The 23,984-nt window shown below is 33.8% G+C and overlaps 1 protein-coding gene across 2 annotated transcripts in view; it reads right to left on the bottom strand.

Annotated features, from left to right (window-relative positions):
- The window catches only part of LOC111043772 (arrestin homolog), a 150,074-nt gene extending 126,345 nt beyond the window's left edge, over positions 1-23,729 (bottom strand). The window contains exon 1 of one of the 2 annotated variants that reach the window (XM_039433198.1): positions 23,677-23,729. The gene's annotated coding sequence lies outside the window, so the exon portion shown is untranslated. Of the gene's footprint in view, positions 1-19,368; positions 19,423-23,676 lie in introns of those variants that run through there. The other variant, XM_039433197.1, reaches the window with a different exon arrangement.
- Positions 23,730-23,984: the final 255 nt, after the last annotated feature.

Here is a 23,984-nt window from a genome sequence, read left to right on the forward strand (position 1 = left end):
AAATGACATTGTTCTGCTCTCATTATTATTCCGTTTCCTATATCGGTGTAGAATATCAAAGAGAGATTCGCTTTTTTTGCTGCTCATATTTAGCCTACATTTCCATGTTCACACACATGTTGAGTATACTCGTAATAACGCACTGATTTCACTGTAATCGATGTGTTTTGAGCTGTATTTGTATTTATTAACGGGCACTCTTCAATAAATATACGAACCCTCTAGCCACCATGCTCAAAATGCGAAGTACAACCTGCCGTTTGAAAATGACATTCTGAATGCCCGTCAATAATGCAATTCAGCTCAATACAGATCGATTGTATTGAGCTGTATTTGTATTCATTAACGGGCACTTTGAATGTCATTTTCAAACGGCAGGTTGTACTTCGAATTTTGAGCAAGGTAGCTAGAGGGTTCGTATATTTATTGAAAGATTGTGTGAAACAATGATAACGTAACAAACAATGATAGGCCTAGTTGTTGAAGGTGGAATCTGTTGAAGACAGTGGAACAGACAGAGAAGAAGCGAAAGGAGTAATTTGATGCATAATATTATAATTATGTAATAAATGTTCAATATCGGGGCACCGAGCTTTGCTCGTTATTTATTCATCGACTTTTGATTAACCGAACACAATTCTTTAAAATGATTGGGGAAGGACTAACAGGCACAGCCCGAAACTGTTTCTTCCCGAATTTTGATGTATACACTTAATAGTCCAGAAAGTAGGTTATGTTCCATACACTTGAATTCAGGCTCAATTTTCTGTACAAACATTTGAAAACAGAAAAGTTCTCACTTAGATTACTTACAAACCAAATTGAATAACAAAATAGCACTCACTAATTACTTAAAATATTGTCAAATAATGATCAACTTTGAAAATTATGATATACTCTAGTTTAGGAGGATTATCATGTCATGTCAACAAATCAGATTATGTTGATCAAGTTGATTAATTTCTAGCTCGATAACATTTCTCGCTGATTAATTATGATAACACAGCTGGAAATAGTTCTGTCTCTCTCCCACACAGGCACACGCATCTTCTGTTATCGAGAGCGGACGAAATTATAATATGTTTTTCCAAAGATAAATTATCCTTTTCATGTCCTTCAGCGAGTTTTCTCAGGGATGAGACCTAGTGCAATCGAATTTTTATATCAAAAACCTACTATATTCCAATTTCGTGGAATCGTTAGAGCCGTTTTCGAGATCCGTTGAACATAAACAACCATATAACCAGATAACCAAATAACCAGATAAAAAAATATAAACAGATATACAAAAATTGCTCGCTTAATATAATAGGACTACTACGTTCTGTATACTGCTATTATTATCGTAATATATCAAAATTTTGACTTTAGATACTTTTGTTGGAGAGATGGAGTGATATTTATCAATATCGAAACAGTAGAATATTGTCTAGAAATTTCACAAATTTATTAAAAAATTACATACATGTTTCAACACCTATGCTTCCATCTGAAGTGTGAAATAACACTGGATAAATATCTACTCTATCAAATGATGAGTATCCAGAGATAAACAGCTGTTAACAGTATTCCTGTCTAAAACGTTTCAAAGTTTTGAATTTTCACACTGAAGATGACACCATTTGTGTTGAAACATGTAAGTAATTATCCAATAAATTCTTGATTATATTCCTAATTCTAGGAACCTATTAATTAACATAAAAAAAGGAACCTAAAAATAGGAACCTATTTTTAATTCTAGACAATATTCCAGTGTTTTGTCTATTGGAATTTCATAGTCATGTATGAATCCTGTCCTGCCTTCATATTTCATGAAAAATATTCACCTATCCAGCAATGTAGAAGCATCTTAAACAATCTACTAGAATACTGGTATTTCCAGTCAGTATCTCAAATTTCTAATAATGACTAGCAGAGGAAGATCGTGTTTCATATCGTCAAGTTCTACAACTGCAGCACTTATTCATCTCAGAAGGGAACAACTCTATTTGAGCTTTAAAACTTGTGTATTTTATATTATATTTACTTGAAATTCCCTATTTATTTAACAGACTTCCTCCAAATATTTGTGACTACTCTAAGAGGATGTAATGTGTATCTTAATAATAGCAGCACAATAAATTATAAAACTAATAATATTAAGTATTATAATAAATATTATATAAGTAATATAATATTAAATAATATTAATTTATACACACAATTTAAGAAACGTCAAGTTAAAAAAAATGACAGCATATGCTTACATTATTAGAATTTTTAAATCTTTGCTGGCTGAAGTTTTAAATTTTTTTTATTGTCACTGCCGCCTGCCTCAACGATAAAAATGTATTATTACTTGCATGAGACAATTTTCCCCTTTTCCTTTTTACTTCTTTTATTTCATTCCTTTCTAATACATTTCTATATTTTTTATTAATTCTCTATCAAAATCTGATGTATATTTCTTATTTTATTTTTGCAATTTGTATTTGTTTTCTTTCATCTTATATTTACAATCTTTAAAGTGTAATATTTATTTTGTTCTAATTCTATTTATCTTTTGTAACTCGTTTTTTTCTTCAACTGGGCACCGGCCAAAAAACTTTCGGGTTTGGCAGGACCCTCAATTGTTTGTATTGTGAATAAAAATATTGATTGATTTTAATTGGTCAGCATCAGAAACGCTGGAATACACCAGATTCAGGTCACATCAGGCGAGTCAAATTATCAATTTATTTTCATGACAATTCAAATCGTGAATGGAGTTGATATGTCCCAATATAATTTATTCCTCCCTCTGGAATATTATACATAGTTGAGAACTGCCAAGTAATTACAGTATGTGGATCTCAGCGAACATACAGTGACGTGATAGCCACCAAATTTCCCTCATGAATATAAATAGCAGGAATGAGATATGAATGGAATCACCCTTCACAATTGAATTTTCACTCATGCACAAAATTTTCCGGACAGATCCAACACGGAACTTGTCATTTCTCACCAGCAGCAAGCAGCAAGCAGCTTACAGAAGTGGCGGCAGTTTCACGATGCTTTCAGCCGATGAATTATTCAACAGTGTCTCACAGGCTTTGAAAATTTCCGAACTACAATGGGGCATGTCTGGATAGCTATCTCTCTCTGGACTGGTGTGAGGGAGAGAGAGGGCTAGGACCCATCGCCGCCGCCCTTAAAATACTCACCAACTTACGTATGACAGATGAAAATTTTATTCAGTCGTAATGGAGGTTGGGAGTAGAGTAAACACGCATGATCGTTTCAAGGATAGACAGTAGATGGCGGTGAAGAGTGGTTGGAGATTACAATGGAGAAGGAGAAGAAACAGAAGAAGAAGAAGATGAAGATAAAGGAGAAGAAACAGGAGAAGAAGTGGAAGAAGAAGAAGAAGAAGAAGAAGAAGAAGAAGAAGAAGAAGAGTCTGTGAAATGATCCAAACTGGAAATAGAACATTTTACGCAAATGCAAGCCTATTTAGGAGCCGTCTGATTAACAGAGAGGCGAAAATAAAATTATACCTCAGCTTAGTACGCCCTGTAGTGACTTATGGCTCGGAGTCATGGATAATGACAGAGAAAATAAGAAACAAACACCATGTCTTTGTAAGAAGAGTACAGTGGGAAATTTATGAACCAGTACGACAGGGGTTGGAATGGCGAATCCGCTCCAACAAGGAATTGGAAGACCTGAGGGAAGGACAGACCATGGTTCGATTTATAAATGCTTATAGAATCAGGTGGTTGGGTCATGAGGAAAGGATGACTGCGGGCAGAATCCCAGAATTGGGATGCGGGAAAGGCTTCAAAAAAGGAGACACAGAGGCAGACCCAGGAATAGATGACTGGATGAGGTGCTGAATGATGTTAGGAGTTTGGGATTGAGGGGATGGAGAGACCTAGCCAACGATAGAGATGCGTGGAGGTTGATAGTTGCGGAAGCCGAGGCTCATCATGGGCTGTAGCGCCTCAAGACTGTGCAAAGGCTAGAAATAAACTTTCTACTTTTGATATTTTTCAAAGTTTTTCGATTTTATATAATCAAGCTATCAAAATGAAAACGTTTTCCCAGGAAATTTTTTTCAATCATTACTTTTTGAGATATGAGCGCCTGAAGTTTGAATTTTTGGGACAGAACATTTCAAATTCGGTAAGAGATAAATCCATGAGATTTAGAGGACGGATTCTTCATGGTATTGTTGATCTAGTAAAACAAACATTTCCTGAAAATATCAATTTTTGAAAAAGTTATTCAATTTACAAAAAAATAACTCAACTAAAAGTTATTTTTAGTAAATTGAATAACTACCATAAAAATTGATATTTTCAGAAAATTTTTGTTTTACTAGATCAATAATACCATGAAGAATCCATCCTCTGAATCTCATGGATTTATCTCTTACCGATTTTGAAATGTTCTGCCCCAAGAATTCAAACTTCAGGCGCTCATATCTCAAAAAGTAATGATTGAAAAAAAATGTTTTCCTGAGAAAACGTTTTCATTTTGATAGCTTGATGATATACAAATCGAAAAACTTTGAAAAATATCACAAGTGGGATATACAAATCGGAAAACTTTGAAAAATATCACGAGTAGAAAGTTTATTTTTAGCCTTTGCACAGCCTGAAAAGGAATAAACGTAAAAATGATCTCCATGTTTTACTCCTATTCAATCGATATTCATCAAGATCAGTCTGAACAAAAATTAAACAACACACAATAAATCTCATACTCTCTCGTTTATTCCATCGCATTACTATAGATGAAATTCATCACGTAAATTGAATATTGCTAATGCTGCTCTCCTTCTCTCCGCCTTATCACTATCGGTTTCAGAAAATCAATCACTCGTTGCTGAGCTCCTAATCCCCAAATCATTCAACGTATTCAATCCCACGATAGGCCGTCTAAACGTTATGTCATGAAAATTCGTTCATAGAAAAAATCCACACATATTTCATCGACATGAAATGTTCACCAGCTATTAGCCTAAACCTATCAGCGCAAAATAGCTCGAGAGGTTGTCAAAGAGACGGATTACAATGGCCTTTCACGGCAGACTGAAAATCTTTTTATTGGCGGGTTCAGAAATCCTTAACAATATACATTTTATGTGCAATGCTGATGAAATCAAAGAAATCAAAGAAAGCATATATAAGGGGATTACTGCACGAAGCTTTATGTGATATTGTCCGGTATAGTTCATTTAATAACTGAAATTGAATTGCGACATTGAATGATTAACGAATTATGAGCCAGCTCTTCTAATCATTCTGTGCTTGCTTGTTTGTTTCCATTAATCTGATTTTTCTGAATCTCCTGACAATCAGAATCTTCTTTTTGTTCCTATTAATCCAACAATTTCACAATGATTACATCGTAGCCCCAATGATCGAATCTGAAATGTGAATTGAATAAATTTCAATTCAGAATTTCCTCGATGATTTCAGATTTTTTCAATATATACCTTTCGTATAAATGTATATACGTTGTTGGTAGTTGAAAAACATGTGTTATTAGCACAAGCTATTGATTGGCCAACTCGTAATAACCAACGTGATCCATTCATTTTATTTTTTTCAGAGCTTTTGCTCAACAATGAATATATTGGTGCTTTACATTGGTTAATTCCTATATATTGAATTTTTTCCAAAGAGAAAAGATTGGAAATATAGGATAGAAAAGAGTAGAAGATTACAGTCGTTGAAAAGCGTTGGAATTCGTTGAAAAGCATATCATAGAATTTTATAGAAAGTTGGAGGGATTAAAACTACTCTATCCTATCAATCTTGTTCATGAATCTTTGTGAAGTTTTAGAACTTGCTGAAAATTACTCAAAAACATGCTTCAATGGAAATCAATGTGAGATTCATACAAGTACTTGTACAGCAGTAAAAACTGTAGATTGACAAGGTACGTTAGGAGTTCAACTGTAATAATGGTTTAGTCATCAATATTATGTTCATGTGACTCTCTTAGGATCCGAATAAATTGTTTTAGTCAACGTTAGTAGACAGAAGGTTGATCACTCACAGGTGTAAGATTCGAAGTGGTGGGGGGAATGCCAGCGTGACGTCACGTGTAGTAAAAATGTGATGGAGTAACCACACTGAGCATACAGTTTATTCACTGTATCTTCAAATACATCGTCGTTTAATCCCCTCAAGATTGACCTAGAACTTAAAAATTCTCCATACTTATAGCGAATTGATCACCGATTCTAATGATGTTGTTTAAAATATCAAGTTAGTTGAACTTGTATGAATAAAATGAAGTTGAAAGTTTTTCAAGAATCTAAACACGTGACACGAAAAATTAATACGCTGGAAAAGCGTTGGTAGACAACGCTATACTATTATAATTTCAGATTAACCCATAAAAAATCTTGATAAACCAATGCATTTCAATAAAACAATAAACCGATCCCGATAAATCCAATGAATTTCATTCATATAAATGCACTGAACACATGCTGGTATCGATCACAACATGTTCTACAAGAATCAAAATATCTCATCCCCGAAATTCACAAGCTGACGTATAGCCAAACTACAAAATATAAACACGACCTAGAAGATAAAGAAACCTTAAGGGTTTGAAAGGGAAGGTTAGTAGGTGGGTTTTTTGCTTTTATATTGCAAAATGCTTGTATTATTCAAATGTTTTGATAATTATTGTAAAGCAGAAACAGAAAGCTTGCATGTCAAAAAATGTTCGTGTTATATAATTTGACTATAGGCCACCGTATGATTTTCAAGAATGCGATATTCTGCCTACTTTGTACTACAGCCTACGTCACGGCTGCAGTTCCCCCACTCCAATTGCATTTCAAGTAAAATACTATAGATGAGTGACCAACCTTCTGTCTACTAACTTTGTGTTTTAGTCACCTCGAAGAGCATATTTCATTACATATTCCATGACTTATAATCTCGTAGTTACATAGATGATCACGAGATCACGTGAGTCATTTACTATCCTATTATATTGAGCAAGCAATCTCTGTATTTATATATCTGGTTATTTTTATATCTGGCTATTTTTATATCAGGTTATTCATGTTTAACGGATCCCGAAAACGGCTCTAACAATTTCCACGAAATTTGGAACATAGTAGGTTCATGATATTATAAAGATTCGATTGCTCTAGGTCTCATCCTTGGGAAAACTCGCTGAAGGACATTAAAAAAGGATAATTCATTCTTGGCTGAAACAGCTGTGGATAGTAAAAAAGTGAGTTTGAGAAAAATCAAAATATCGCATCCCCGAAATTCATAAGATGACGTATAGCCAGCTGTGAAATATAAACACGATCATTTAAGAGAATTGTGTTCTGTTTATCAATAAATAAAAATAACGAGCGAAGCTCGGTGCCCCAATATTACGATATCTGATTAGAACAATTCAATTTTATTGAGAATGATCGGATTAATATTCCCAGAATTCATTGTCACAAGTTGTCAGTTTTAGTAGTGGAATAAATGATTCCATTTCATCATAATCAAGTATATTGACCTGAAAATTCTGCTAGTTTTTCTGATAAAAATCTCTCTAGCGTTTATTTGATTATGTAACTTACTTCTCGACTTCACTTTTCAATAGTTTTCCTTGTTGATTTCTCGGAACTTCACTTCTATAGCAACTAATTTGAAAACTGGAGAGTTGAGCTAATTCATCAGTTTGAATAGATAATAGAGTAAAGTCGAAAACAGACAAAACCGTATTAAAAGGTTCATGGAATTCCATTACGATAAGACTGCTTTTGATCTGTTTATTTGACATCTGTTCCGTTACTCATTCCATGTAATTTGCAAACTATCAATTTGAAAGGTTGAAAGGGGATATCTTTCATCTGGAATTCCATTCATTTTAAGAGTTTCCTGGAACTCAAGAGGAAATTGATGAGCAACCGATGGAGAACTCCAGAATAGTTTCAATTGAAATCAGTATTTTGAAAGAACTTTTTCCCGGTAAGTGCTGATCTGGATTATCAATTCAAACTGAAATATCCCACACAATTCCAAGGAATTTCCACGTTGGAGGTTTTTTTTAACAACTTCTGTGAAATTGGTCGCTAAACTCCATGAACAAATCCATGCTCACCAACACGAAATCCATAATTGCCATATTTTATGTAACTTTCGAAATTCTCCTTTCCATTGATGGTAATTAGAAATAGGTTATTCGAAATTATATATGAATGGAATGTCCTAGTTCTAAACTCCACAAGAAATGAATTATTACGTTATTTGTAAACTATCATTGCGGAGATAACTGTATAGGGTATCAAGTATTGTGGTTGGAGTTATATCCTATTATATTAAGCGAGCAATTTCTATATATTTATATCTGGTTATTTATGTTCAACGGATCTCGAAAACGGCTCTAACGATTTTCACGAAATTTGGAACATAGTAGGTTTATGATATGAAAATTCGATTGCACTAGGTCTTATCCTTGGGAAAACTCGCTGAACGACATTAAAAGGATGATTCAGCCTTGGAAAACAGATGATAATTTCGTCGTCTCTCGATAACAGAAGATGCGTGTGCCTGTGTGGGACAGAGACAGAATTATTTCCAGCTGTGTAATCATAATCAATCAGCGAGAAATTTTATCTAGCTAGACAATTAATTTAATCGACTTGATCAACATAATCTGATTTGTTGACAGGACGTCATGATAATCCTCCTTAACTAGAGTATATCATAATTTGCAAAGTTGATCATTATTTGACAATTTTAAGTGATTAGTGAGTGTTATTTTGTTATTCAATTTGGTTTGTAAATGATCTGAATTTTAATTTTGTTGTTTTCAAATGTTTGAAAAGAAAATTGAACCTGACTTTAAGTGTATGGAAATAAACCTACTTTCTGGACTATTTATAGTGTATAAATTAAAATTCAGGGAAGAAACAGTTTTGGGCTGTGCCTGTCAGTCCTTCCCCAATCATTTTAAAGAATTGTGTTCTGTTTATCAATAGCTTATAAATAAAACGAGCGAAGCTCGGTGTCCCGATATTATTATTTTATATTTGTTATATTCATGGGAGTAATCATGGATTCTAGAGGAGTTTTATGTCAAAAATACTTCATCAGGATTAGAGTTGATTGGAGAAAGGGAATAGAATAAGATAATTGATAGGAGAGAAGAAAATATCTTGTTGACTCGAATGAAAAAAAACTATGAATAAAATTTATCGGACATGGTATCGGGGAAGAGTATTCAGAGAATACGATATAAAAAATATGAAGGGGGAGAAGGAGATAACAAGAGACTTCTGCATGATTGATGAGTTGCTGAGAAAGAAATAATGTTAGGATAAAGTGATTGACTGCCCTAGAGGCTGCAAGACCAAGTGAACATTGTCAGTACAAGACACAGATAAAGCTCCAGCTACAGTACTCCAAATTCACTGATCTTTTTGGATAACATGATACAATATCTTTAATACGAGTAGTTTGATCATCAAAGATTACGTGAGGCACATACTACATGTATATTCATATTTTTGATACTCTCTAGTATTTAAATTCATATACTTTCCTTTTCACAATCGAATTCACTAACAGCTTTTGTGACTTCTCACATAGACACAATTTATTATCATTATACCAAGTGATAAGTGAAAAGGTGGATTTCATAAGTAAATGAAAGGATATTCATTGGTAAAACTATAATAATAATTGATATTTCTGCCGTTCATTTATAGCAATCGTCGCATAATTCATGCCAGTTTCTCCATCAACGAGGAGAACCTACTCTCCACCTACTCTCAATCTATTGTACTATGCATACTACTATTCCATGAATATTTTTTTATGTCAATGAATAAATAGATCAAGCTCTCTATCAAGTTCCATCTTTCTGATCAACCCAGATACAACATTTTTAGTTTAATGTATATTTTGACTGTGAATTTTTGTGATTTTTTAAAAGTGTTTACATAACCACATATAAGCGAGTTTATTTTACAGCTCCAGCCGTTTCACGCATCCCATCTGCCATTTATTGCGATTATTCCAGTCTCCCTGAACCAGATTTCTATTCATCATACAAGCGTTCATCATCATACATCTATTCATTATACATAACTATATTTGGACTACTATTATCGAAATTAGGGAGAGAAACAGTTTTGTGTTTATCCGGTTGATTCTCTCCCAATCATCAATTTGATATTGCGATTGTGAAATAAAATAAATAACATAGACATGTTTTTTATATACTCTCTTTCTTTATATTCTATGGACTTTCAGATATCTAATCTAGTACACGGTTGTAAGATTTTCACACAAACAATATGTGTAAAATATTATACAATGTTTTTCGTCTTATATTTTATTTCCATTTCAGTTAATCTATCTTATTAATTGACCGAGCAAAGTGAGGTCTAAGATTCAAGTCGACGGTTTGGTATTTCTCTTAAATGTTTAAATGTTTATATGTTTATATGTTTAAATGTTTAAATGTTTATATGTTCATATGTTTTTATGTTGCGCATTTACGGCGAAACGCGGTAATAGATTTTCATGAAATTTGACAGGTATGTTCCTTTTTTAATTGCGCGTCGACGTATAAACAAGGTTTTTGGAAATTTTGCATTTCAAGGATAATATAAAAGGAAAAAGGAGCCTCCTTAATACGCCAATATTACCGTAAAAATCAGACTATAGAATTATCCATCATAAATCAGCTGTCCAGTGGACTATGATACTACCCGTTCAAAAACATAGAACATCTTGAAAATGTATCTTTCCATTAACGTTAGTAGACAGTTGACTATAATACTACCCCGTTCAAAAACATCGAACATCTTGAAAATTCTATTTTTGCATCAACGTTGTAGACAGTTGCAGCCAGACCTGATAACAGCGCTCACACTCACATTCCGGGGACGACACGTCACGGTACGATATAGGACAGAAAGCTCTATGTTTATTTAGGATTTTTTCTAGACATTTTAATTGATAAATTATTCATTAATTTTTGAGAAAACATATCAACAGGTCACTGAGCGCGAGGTCTACTGTTCACAGAACTACTAGTATTTAAACCATTATTATATTAGGAAAGATTGCTCATTAGTTTCTTTAGACTAGATTGCAATAAAATTCAGTTAATCAAATCAGAGAAGAATTCGGTCATTTTAATTCATGAAAAAGATTTATGACTGCTGATTAATCACAAACAATGGTCAGAAAATGATGATGATGATGTCCATAATGATTGATTAATCAGCAATCGTAAATCTTTCTCTGTAAACACGATGGCTAAATTTGGCCCTGATTTGATTAATTCAATTTCCAACACATCAATAATATCGTACCTGCACAACAGACATGCAATTTGATGAAAAATTGAAGGGAACTGATGAGCTGATGAATCATCGTCGTAATCAAGCTGAGACAATGAAGCCGCAGGGTGTAACCCAATCAAACAATGCCGTGACTCTCGCCCATGATTAAGGCGAATCACCAACTTTGATCATTAATAATTTCGACCAGGTACAACCGAATTTCATTCAGCTGTCAACGTGTGTAGTGCCTACCTTTCCTGGTGACAAATCTCGAGTTTAGTGGTTTTCTCTGTATTTTCTGAGCACCTCTCTGCCCCCTTTTCTTCAACGTTACTCCCTCACTTTCTCAACTCTTCTCACTCTTTCTCTCTCTCAGTCTCTCTCTCTCTCTCTAGGGTTGTGTGGCAGAGAGGACCAGGAGTCCTAATTCCGCCCTAATAAAGGCATATAATCAATCAATCAATCTCTTACTCTCTCTCTCTCTTTGGTAGAGAGTTAGTGGGAAGGATACTTCGAATATATGTCCAAAACTCCGCCAATTTATGTAGATGCATAACAATATAATCTATCAATATACGAGTATATATAAAAGCAAAATGGCACTCACTCACTGACTGACTCACTCACACGCAGAACTAAAAATCTACCGGACCAAAAACGTTCAAATTTGGTAGGTATGTTCAGTTGGCCCTTTAGAGGCGCACTAAGAAATCTTTTGGCAATATTTTAACTCTAAGGGTGGTTTTTAAGGGTTTAAAGTTCGTCTTTTAGCATGTATATTCTTCTTATTCCAATCTCTTAAATATAATTGAAAAATGTCCATAGCATATGTTTACATAGAACTATAATCTAGAGAGAGTACCTCTTCGAAACAGTTGTTAACTGGTAACTAAATTAATAATTTTGTCAGGTTGGCATAAAGTTGAGTTGACTTTGTTAGGTTGGCACCAAGTTGAAGATTGAAATGCATTTATCGCGGAAAAATTGATTGGGCACTGGTACTTCAATCACAGCTATTCCTGGGAATATTATATCGCCTGATATGGCGAGCGAAGCGAGTTTGTTTTTTTACAGGGGTCCAGGGGGCAGAGCTTCCTGGCTAGACGGATATGGCGAGCGAAGCGAGCCTGACGGCTAGTTCTATCTATAGTTATTAAAAATTGCTTTTTTTCATATCATATACAGCTCAATAATTATTTTCTTAATTTATATTTTGTGAATTCATCTATAATTTTGCTGTATTGTTAGCTTTTGTATATAAGTGTATAAGCCAGTATATATTGTAATCTACATAAATAAAGTACTCAATCAATCAATCTCTATTGTAACATACATAGATGAAGAACTCCAATTTAATCTAATCTCTCACACACGTATTCTATTCCTATCCTACTTCATTTAATTCCTATTTCACTCTCCATCCCCAATTGATCACCCCTTCATGATTCATCCTCTTCTCCAAATTTCTCCCATCCTTTTTTGATTTCTCATAGTTTTCCTGCATTTCGTATTGTTTATTTTCCTTCCCCTTACTCTTATATCTACTATAGTGAGGTCCACTTTATAATGGCAGTGAAGAAAGATAACAGAACAGCGTTGCCAATTCTATCTCAAATTGACTCCATTTTGCCACTGATTGTGCACAGCTGTTATTCAATGCATCCCATTAAATTTGATCTAGAATTAGTTTCCATTTCCTTGATAAAATAATCAATTTCATATCAAATTAATTGAATTTATCAATAAAATATATTTTACCATGATTTGATTCAAAACTATGCTTTGAGATCAGATTTTTATTTTCATACAAACCTGGAATGGTGGCTAATTTGAAAAGCTGTGATTCACTAATCTGTACTTCAAAACAACAGAAATAAAGTTGCTCGGTGGGTATTCTATTTTAATTTCTCTGGAAAAAAATAGCAAAAAAGAAATCCTATTTATACAGGGTGGGGCAGAGTGGACTCCCTAGTTTCAATCAGTCACTGAAGAGTACGCGCGTGAGTTAGCGGAGTGGGAGAGGTTCCATGTGGTGGGGGAAAAGACGCCATTATTAGTAGACACCATGCCGTGGACTGGCGAGCATCGTGGTTTTGTAGTCGAAACGTTCTTTAAAAATAAGGATAGTGTGGTGGCGACCCAGCGTGCATTTCTTAGACGGTTTGGTTTGAATCGTCATGATAGTGTTCCCGATGCTAAAACCATAAGGAAATGGATTACAAGTGTACGGGCGACCGGATCTGCACTGCCTAGAAAACCAGTCGGACAACCAAAGAGTGTGAGGACACCAGAGAACATAATGGCGGTGAGAGCGTCTATTGAACAATCTCCATCGCGCTCTGTGCGGAAACATGCTGCTGCTCTTGGAATGTCGGCCAGAACGGTGAGGCGAATTTTACACTCAGACCTCAATTTACACCCGTATAAGTTGATGGTTGTTCAAGAATTGATGCCAGCAGATTTTGTTAAACGTACAGATGCTTGCAATGCAATACTGGCTTCTTTACAACACGGCACTATTCTGTGGTCTAGTGATGAGGCACATTTTCACCTCTCAGGCACAGTAAATAAACAAAATTTTCGTTACTGGGCAGCTGAAAACCCACGAACTCTTCACCAAAAACCTCTTCATTCTCCAAAAGTGACTGTGTGGTGTGCTGTGTCCTCCATAGGCATAATTGGCCCCTACTTTTTTGAATCGGAAGGTGCAACCGTTACTGTGAACGCTGTGCGCTATTGTCAGATGTTGGAGAACTTTTTCTTTCCCAGAATTGAGGAGTATGGTGAGGAAAATAATTTGGAAGCCTTTTGGTTTCAACAGGATGGTGCCACGGCTCATACCGTCCGTCGCTCTCGCCAACTTCTGCAACAACGGTTTCCTGGCCGCTTGATCTCATTACGAGGGGATGTTTCATGGCCCCCTCGCTCCCCCGATCTAAGCCCATGCGATTATTTTCTTTGGGGTTACCTCAAATCTGAGGTTTACAAAGTTTGACCAAGGACCTTGGAAGCCCTTAAGGAAGCAATTGTTGATGTTATCACTGGAATAACGCCAGATATGCTGCATAGAGTTTTTGAAAACTTCATGGAATGCCTGAATATGTGCATCGCTCGTCAAGGTTGTCACCTGGATGATATCAATTTTAAAACTTGATGAAAAATAAATTGCATTGTATTTATATTTCAGGAATAAAAAGCTTTTGTAATAATCTTGTATGGTTTTTATACAGTTAACCGATCATATCAGGGAGTCCACTCTGCCCCACCCTGATAAGATAATTTAAAAAGAAATGATTCTGATATAGCTTTCCAATATTATTTGTACAATCTGATGCTCCTGATTTCATCCTTATCATCAACTTATTCATCTTTTTCGTTTTTTTTCCCTACCACATTTACTTATCCTCCCATGTCATTCTTTTTCTGTCTCTCATCTTCTATGTATTTGTTCCATTCAAAAACGTTTCATCTAATTTCTCATTTCTTCTCCTGATCCTTTATTACTGCACTCCATCATTCTTGCAATCCTTTTTCCTCCCAACCTTCCTTCCAGAATATTAAGTTTGTTTTTTTGTCCTGCAAAATTATTTTTTTAATATGAGAATAATTATATTTTCAGAATACTGTATCCTTTTATGTGAAAAATAACCTTCAATTTAATCCTTGACCAATGAAGAAGACTTAACTGATGGGTTTACCTTCACAAACAATATTCTTATCAATTCAAGTCAAAATAGAATAGCTTATTAGTCTTCAACTAGATGCTATAAAAATCCCCCAAAAATGTGAAATTTCATATTTTAGTGATAATAATGTAAAATATTTCTTCTAAGTTTGGTTTTGAAGCATCTAAATTTAAAAATCTACTTTGTGGTGATAATTTGGGTCTGAAAATTTTGTGAAGTGAACAATGATTACTAGGCTTAACCTATTTCGGACTATGTGTAACCTTATCTAAATTTTGGAGAGGAATAGGACAAGGTTACCTCATTTTTCCTCTCCCTATCATTCTGATTATGTACTAATTGTATGAATACTAATAATATTAATAATAATAATGAAAATAATAATAATAATAATAATATAATAATAATAATAATAATAATAATAATAATAATAATAATAATAATATATAATAATAATAATAATAATGATGATAATAATGAAACTTATCATTTCCTCTCCTGTTTTGAATTCTCTATTCCTCCACTCCATCATTCTTGCAATCCTTTCTTCTCCCGATCCTTCCTTCCTCTAACTTTATCACTCCTCATGCTTCTCCTTCTCTCACTTCACTCTCCTATGTTCTCTCATTCTGCTCCTGAAACTCTCCACCACCGGCTTCCTTGCAATGATCGTCATTCGACAACGATAATCCATTAATCTTGCAGCATCCCATCCAGCTGTTGGATCGGTTGAGTGTCGCATCGCGCGGTGTCAACTGATGAACGATATTTCAAGGTAGCACACTGCTGCATGCTGTCTGTCTCTCTCACTCATAATGCATGTCACATATTATTCATATAGAGTACATAAGGTATGAGTGGAGTACCACATGTGTGGGTAGACAGGGAGACATAAGTGGAAGGAAGTCAACGTCGAAAAATAACCATCACTCAAGATCAGGCTTCGATTCTCATGAATAAATCGATATTTTTCATCTCTGCTAATAGAAAAAAATATATGTTTGCAGTTTGATGGACAAGTTAGCATTATCATAGAGTAACAATAGCATATTGTCACCTGGTCATATGGGATATATATGAATCATATATTTATCTCATATTGATCAGGATTTTAGAGTTTTAAATTGTAAAAGTTGAATGAACAGTGTTTTTGTCCTTGAACAATTTTTGTCATCGACAGAAAGATTGTTTATATCATTTGTTGTCAAAATTAATGTAGCTTCTCTTTTTTTTTTAATAACAAACGTGCCGCTTGTGCGACAGATAAAAATATGTACTTGAAATGGCTTCATGTTTGGCATTGACTGAGTTATATTTAATACCCAAAATTTTACTTTTGGTTGTCGGTGTGTGAGCTCGTTCGATAGGACTGAAAGTTAAGTCCGGCTGATCCAGTGAAAAAGGCTAGATTTCGGTTCGTTTAATAGTTCAATTATTCTGTCACAGATCGGGCAGTATAAAAATAATTGTATTGTTAAGGGAGACGGGTTCTGAGCCTATTCATTGGTTCAGTTGATATTTGTTCTTTTAAAATACTAAAGTCGCGAAATACCAGTGGATGCCAAAGTGGGAAGCTATTTCAAAAAGGTAGGTGACTACTGAATCTTTGTTCTTAAATTTTCATAGCCACGAACATTGAATCATCATTAGCAGCAAGCGAGTGTTTTCCCCATTAATTCATATCAAATATTGTTTTATAATCGAATTAATCTTGTTTTGTTCGAATGTATATATGTTAAAGATTCATTAATTAAAGTTATAGTTATTTTGTTCTTTTCTTGTTATCATAGTTTTTTTCCCCTTACATATTTGGTGTAGGCACATCGTGCTTACATATCTACTTAAAAATGCTATTATTTATCTATGGCATTATCTACTCAAGCAAATAGGTATTGATGGATATAAATTGGGAATTGCATCTGCTCAAATGATAATTAATGAATTATACTCAACACAATTCAACTACAAATACTCCAATATTTGCAGTAGCAGAAGTCTTCGGGGTTATTTACAGCATTTAATTGGGATTCTCGTTCAATAATAATTATAAATAGATATTGCTTTCATAGGTCTATTCCAGATAATCTTTCTAAACATTATGTCAAAGAATAGATCACTTGGTGCTCTAACATAGATACTGCATTGATTAATCAAGTTTCCAAAGTTCTAGAATATAATCTCAATCAATTAGAGAACTCAGTAATTCAATAATAATTATAAATAGATATTGCTTTCATAGGTCTATTCCAGATAATCTTTCTAAACATTATGTCAAAGAATAGATCACTTGGGGCTGGATTACTTCACCAAGTTCCAAAAGTTCTCAAATTTAATTTCAATCAATTAGAAAACTATGTCTATGACATAAAACATTATGTCAAAGAATAGATCACTTGGTGCTCTAACATAGATACTGCATTAATTAATCAAGTTTCCAAAGTTCTAGAATATAATCTCAAGGAATCTGACATTCAGCATTTTATCAATCTTTCTTTGCAATGAAAATTTTCACTCTCTTCCCTTTCAATAATCAAATTCAATGTTGTAGGATCAGGAGCTTATTTATTAACTTTTACAATGAGAAATTTCCATTGCAAAAAAAGATTCATAAAATGCTGAATGTCAGGCTACTTTTTTAAGCGTACTGAGTTCTATAATTGATTGAAATTAAATTTGACTACTTTGGGAGCTTAGTGAATTAATACAGTATCTATGTTGAGGCACCAAGTGATCTATTGTTTATGTTATTTAAATTATAATCGATTTTCATATAATATTCATATTTAATCAATTGAATGCAAATATTCTGTTAGGAATATTCTTGGCATGGAACATTTGAATCAGTGTAGAATCTTCCCCTCAAAGTTTTCTATAGTTTCAGCTTTTTCATCAAAATTCAAAATTCAACAGAGCTGTGAACTACAAAAATTACTATTGATGTCAAAAAAATTTGAAAACTACTCATCACGATAACTCTTACATGAATCACTGATTAATTTTTCAGGCTGAGAGACCGACTGTCAGTCTTATTCCCAAAAAACTTTCCCGACTACCTCCTCTACAATGCGACATTATTAAAGCATGCTATCGTAGGACATCTTGTTGGCGAAGAAGTAAGCGAGCCAAGTTGGGGCAAGAAATACATCAGAACCGAGTTGACTTTCCCGGCTAAGCTGTGTGTGTGCTATGGATATGTAGCTTCCGCTTGATAGATCGCTGCCGTGATGGATTATGACGTAGAGACAATCTCTAGTAAAGTCTCATGGGGTCAGAGGCGACTCTCAGATCTGGATGCATGAATGAGAGAGAGGACAGAATAAGAGGAATTGAGTGTGTGAGTGAGAGAGGAGATGAGTGAGTGAGGAAGGAATTGTTTGCAAAGTCGACGGAAGAGGATTTAACATGCTCCATCCATCTTTATCTTATCAAGGTATCAACTGACGTTCTAATGATGCCCTGATCTTCTTAATATACCAGACGGTTGGTTGTTTTGCAAAATGGAAGCAGTTGTGAAATTCACTGAATAATGTTCAAAGTGATAAGATGTGGTTTGTTCATGTTAGGTTCATTTAAGGTTCAATCTAATTGAAATTGATCGGAGAAGGAAACCATCCAAATTTGAATCGATCATTATGAGGTATAATTTCTGTGATAGAATAATGCTTATCAGAGATCAAGGATAGTATATAGCTATGTAAGAAAATAATGCTTATCTGAGATCAAGGATAGTATATATCTATATACTATTCTTGATCAGAGACAGCATGTAGTATCAGCTTCACAAATATGAAGAATCGATGATAACGTTAATTTAGTAAATCAAATTAGTAGGCTAAACTTGAATAGGTGAATCAAGTGTTATAATATGATAATTCCTAACAAATGATAATTTATTTATGATTCAGTAGAGCTCATTTTGAAAAAAACATTGTGCCATATGTGTTTAAATTATATGTTGAATCACTTCTATGAAAAACGGGTTTTCATGTAAAGGAACAAATGCTGGAGAATGAATCTTCTGAGAAACTTGTAAGATAAGTCCTTAAAGTTCCTATATTTTTATAATTTTTTCTACAATTTTTTAATCATAATGAGGTATAATTTCTGTGATAGAGAATGATGCTTATCAGAGATCAAGGATAGTATTTAGCTATGTACTCTTCTTGATAGAGAAAGCATGTAGTATCAACTTGACGCACATGAAGAATCGATAGAAACATTAATTCAGTAAATCGAATATTAGAAGGCTGAACTTCTACTCAAAAACGGGTTGTCATGGAGAAAAACAGAAGCTGAAGAGCAAATCCACTGAGAAATTTGTAAGATGAGTCCTTGAAATTCCTATAATAATTATTGACGAAATATAATTTCTGTGGAAATGCTTACCTTTCTCTTGAGTGGCCAGGCTCTTCGATAGGCAATATGGTTGGCTCATCGGGAGCCTCCCTGCAAACAAAAAATGCAAAATGAATCAAATGAGTAAAACAATGAAACACTAGAATATTGTTTAAAAATATCACGAATTCATTGAATAGTTACATACATGATTCAACACCTATGGTGTCTTTTTCATTCTAGTTTTCCATTATGAATAAATTAATGTCACTATATCTCACCAAAAGCAGTATCTGTAGTCAAATAAATAGAATAATGGTTAATAGAGAAATACGAGAAGTGATTGGTAAGAACCTACATGGTTGTAAGAGAGTAGAGTTTCAATTCATGGATCAAGTTTGATAATTGTTTGTGCTTTAAGAATATTAAGTTTGTTTTTTGTCCAGCAAAATGATTTTCCCAATATGTGAATATTTCCCTCATTTGATTATAATAATGTGAAATATTTCTTCTATGTTAGGTTTTGAAGCATGTAAATTTAAAAATCAACTTTGTGAAGATAATAATTAAGGACTGAATATTATGTGAAGTGAACAACTACAAGACTTAACCTATTTCGGACTATGTGTAACCTTATCTTAATTTGGGAGAGGAATAGCACAAGATTACCTTATTTATTTTCCCCCTTTTGTGTAGTTGTGATGTTGATATTGTGGTAATTATTCATATTAAATAAAAAAACGAATGAAGAGGACATTAAAAAACTAATAAAGAGAATATGTTAAAACCATAGATTTCATTGATAGTTAGAAAGACCGGTTTCAGTTATTACACCACTGACAATCTCTGATAAACTGATTACCTTATTTTTCTCTCCCTATCATTTTGATGATGTACTCATTGTATGATTCAATCAATCAATCAATAAAGTCGATATACTGTTTTGCTTGATCTACTAGCGTGTTAAATTGAAGTAGTGTTTTGTGATACTGATTTATGTGGTATGTGGTAATAATCTGTTATTGATTGAGATCACTAAAAATGTTCCCAACATCATTATTAATAAATAAACACAGTAATACGTCGATTCCAGCTGCCTATAATAAATAATATTCATTGAGCTCAGACCTGAATTGATCAGGCGCGATCTAGAGTACTACTCGTATGACACCACACCCGAATCGTATAGGTCACCTTGTATTAGAAGTAGTTATGAATGAGATAGTTATTCAATATAAATGAGATACAGCTTGTTATTTTGTTAGGAATGGTAAGAGCTATGAGCCTGTTTCACCATTTCCAATCATTTTATGACTATGTGTTTTATCATTGTTGAATAAATAAGTATTTCTGGAACTCAATTCAATGGGAAAACAGTCTTCAAATTAGATTTATCCAGGAATGTATGGGAGAAGTATAACTGATAGAATTTCACAGCCCTGGTGCTAGATACAGTTATAAAATACTAACATAAGAGGGGAGAGTTGATAAGGGATGGTGGGGGGTAGTAGTAGCTAGGAGGTAAGGAATTCACTGGAAAACGAAAATAAGAAGAGGAAAAACAGGAGGAGGAGTGAAAGAAGAAGAAAATCCAATTACACTTCAATGGTATCTCCATTGTCTTTTTAAAGCGTGCAGCCCATTCCTGGAATGAATTTTTCGAGTCTCAATATTCCGAGCACAATAATCAAATCAATTTATATCAGTTACTTCTTGTGCACTGAAAATGGCAATTTCGAACGCACGGCAGCACATGAATAACGGATAAATCCTGTAGAATTCTATCTGAATATCGGAGCCTCAATCAGCCAGCAGATAATGAATAAACTTTTGTTGAAAAGTTGTTGTGAATCTCAATTAAAACTTATCTTTGCCGGCGTTGAATTAATGAGTACTGGAGTCAACTGACTCCATGGTGTTTACACTGTCATTTCAAGCGCTGTGTTATGAAGTTGGAAAAGTTCTAGACAATTCAAAATAACGAAGAGAGTTTGAATAATTAATAGATGACTGGAACAGGGATCGTCACCGGCTGGATAATTATTGTTCAAAGGTGAAATCCGAGCTGACAGACTGTGTAAAAGTATGGCACGGCTAATAAGTGGCAGTATGCCACTGGTCTACGCTTAAATGGAGAGACTATATTAAAAAAAAATATAGTTACAAGGTTTATAATCTGAAACTGGAATGCAGATGGTCAGGACAGTTGCCGTTTGTATTTCATAATTGAATTATTAGTTATAATAGAGTTGGACATTAAAATTGGAAGTCATATTTATCTTTTATATTTATCTTTTTATATTTATATCTTTCCTTCATTGTGCAAAGCCTTATTGATGCATTAAAGCCTTAAGGCATTATAAAAGCCTTATTAAAGGCTTATATGTAGTGGACTTTTTGAATTTAATGAATGTAGTAGACTCCTAGGCCTGCAGAAAATTGAATCTCCTCCATTACTAGTAAAATAACAATCATTATTACATACTGCTTCAACAATCTATTTCTATATATACTACATCAGAATATTTTATACAATATATTGTATTCCAATTTATTGAAGAAATCAATCACCATTCTAGTCAAACAAATATTGAGTAGTCGTAGAGAATACATAAAAAATTACAAATATCATATAGCCATTGCGAAAAGACCTCCTATTATTCCAAATTTGAACCCTTCTATTTAAGTGCACTCACCACTTGAATGTGTTTGAATCGCATATATCAGATAATAATAATAATAACTTTATTCTCGCAAAGAAAGCACAAACAATAATATTACAGAAAATACAAAAAAAAAAATGAAATAATATGTTGGCAATAGAAGTGGAAGTGAAAATAAAATGTCTATATCGTATAGTACCTATTTCAAAATACAAACAGCCTCTATTAAAATAAACAACAAAATTAAAAGAATAGCAAAAGTAAAGGAAAACTACTCATCACGATAACTCTTACATGAATCACTGATTAATTTTTCAGGCTGAGAAATCGACTGTCAGTCATTTATTTACCAAAAATCTTTCCCGACCACCCCCTTACAATGCGACATTATTAAAGCATGCTATCGTAGGACATCTTGTTGGCGAAGAAGTAAGCGAGCCAAGTTGGGGCAAGAAATACATCAGAGCCGAGTTGACTTTCCCGGCTAAGCTGTGTGTGTGCTATGGATATGTAGCTTCCGCTTGATAGATCGCTGCCGTGATGGATTATGACGTAGAGACAATCTCTAGTAAAGTCTCATGGGGTCAGAGGCGACTCTCAGATCTGGATGCATGAATGAGAGAGAGGACAGAATAAGAGGAATTGAGTGTGTGAGTGAGAGAGGAGATGAGTGAGTGAGGAAGGAAATGTTTGCAAAGTCGACGGAAGAGGATTTAACATGCTCCATCCATCTTTATCTTATCAAGGTATCAACTGACGTTCTAATGATGCCCTGATCTTCTTAATATACCAGACGGTTGGTTGTTTTGCAAAATGGAAGCAGTTGTGAAATTCACTGAATAATGTTCAAAGTGATAAGATGTGGTTTGTTCATGTTAGGTTCATTTAAGGTTCAATCTAATTGAAATTGATCGGAGAAGGAAACCATCCAAATTTGAATCGATCATTATGAGGTATAATTTCTGTGATAGAATAATGCTTATCAGAGATCAAGGATAGTATATAGCTATGTAAGAAAATAATGCTTATCTGAGATCAAGGATAGTATATATCTATATACTATTCTTGATCAGAGACAGCATGTAGTATCAGCTTGACACATATGAAGAATCGATAGTAACGTTAATTTAGTAAATCAAATTAGTAGGCTAAACTTGAATAGGTGAATCAAGTAGTTATAATATGATAATTCCTAACAAATGATAATTTATTTATGATTCAGTAGAGCTCATTTTGAAAAAAACATTGTGCCATATGTGTTTAAATATATGTTGAATCACTTCTATGAAAAACGGGTTTTCATGTAAAGGAACAAATGCTGGAGAATGAATCTTCTGAGAAACTTGTAAGATAAGTCCTTAAAGTTCCTATATTTTTATAATTTTTCTACAATTTTTAATCATAATGAGGTATAATTCTGTGATAGAGAATGATGCTTATCAGAGATCAAGGATAGTATTTAGCTATGTACTCTTCTTGATAGAGAAAGCATGTAGTATCAACTTGACGCACATGAAGAATCGATAGAAACATTAATTCAGTAAATCGAATATTAGAAGGCTGAACTTCTACTCAAAAACGGGTTGTCATGAAGAAAAACAGAAGCTGAAGAGCAAATCCACTGAGAAATTTGTAAGATGAGTCCTTGAAGTTCCTATAATTATTGACGAAATATAATCTTTGTGGGAATGCTTACCTTTCTCTTGAGTGGCCAGGCTCTTCAATAGGCAATATGGTTGGCTCATCAGGAGCCTCCCTGCAAACAAAAAATGCAAAATGAATCGAATTAGTAAAATAATGAAACACTAGAATATTGTTTGAAAATAGCACGAATTCATTGAATGGTTACATAAATGTTTCAACACCTATGGTGTCTTTTTCATTCTAGTTTCCATTATGAATAAATTAATGTCACTATATCTCACCAAAAGCAGTATCTGTAGTCAAATAAATAGAATAATGGTTAATAGAGAAATACGAGAAGTGATTGGTAAGAACCTACAT

This window comes from Nilaparvata lugens, chromosome 7 (assembly GCF_014356525.2).
Source record: "Nilaparvata lugens isolate BPH chromosome 7, ASM1435652v1, whole genome shotgun sequence".
Taxonomy (NCBI): domain Eukaryota; kingdom Metazoa; phylum Arthropoda; class Insecta; order Hemiptera; family Delphacidae; genus Nilaparvata; species Nilaparvata lugens.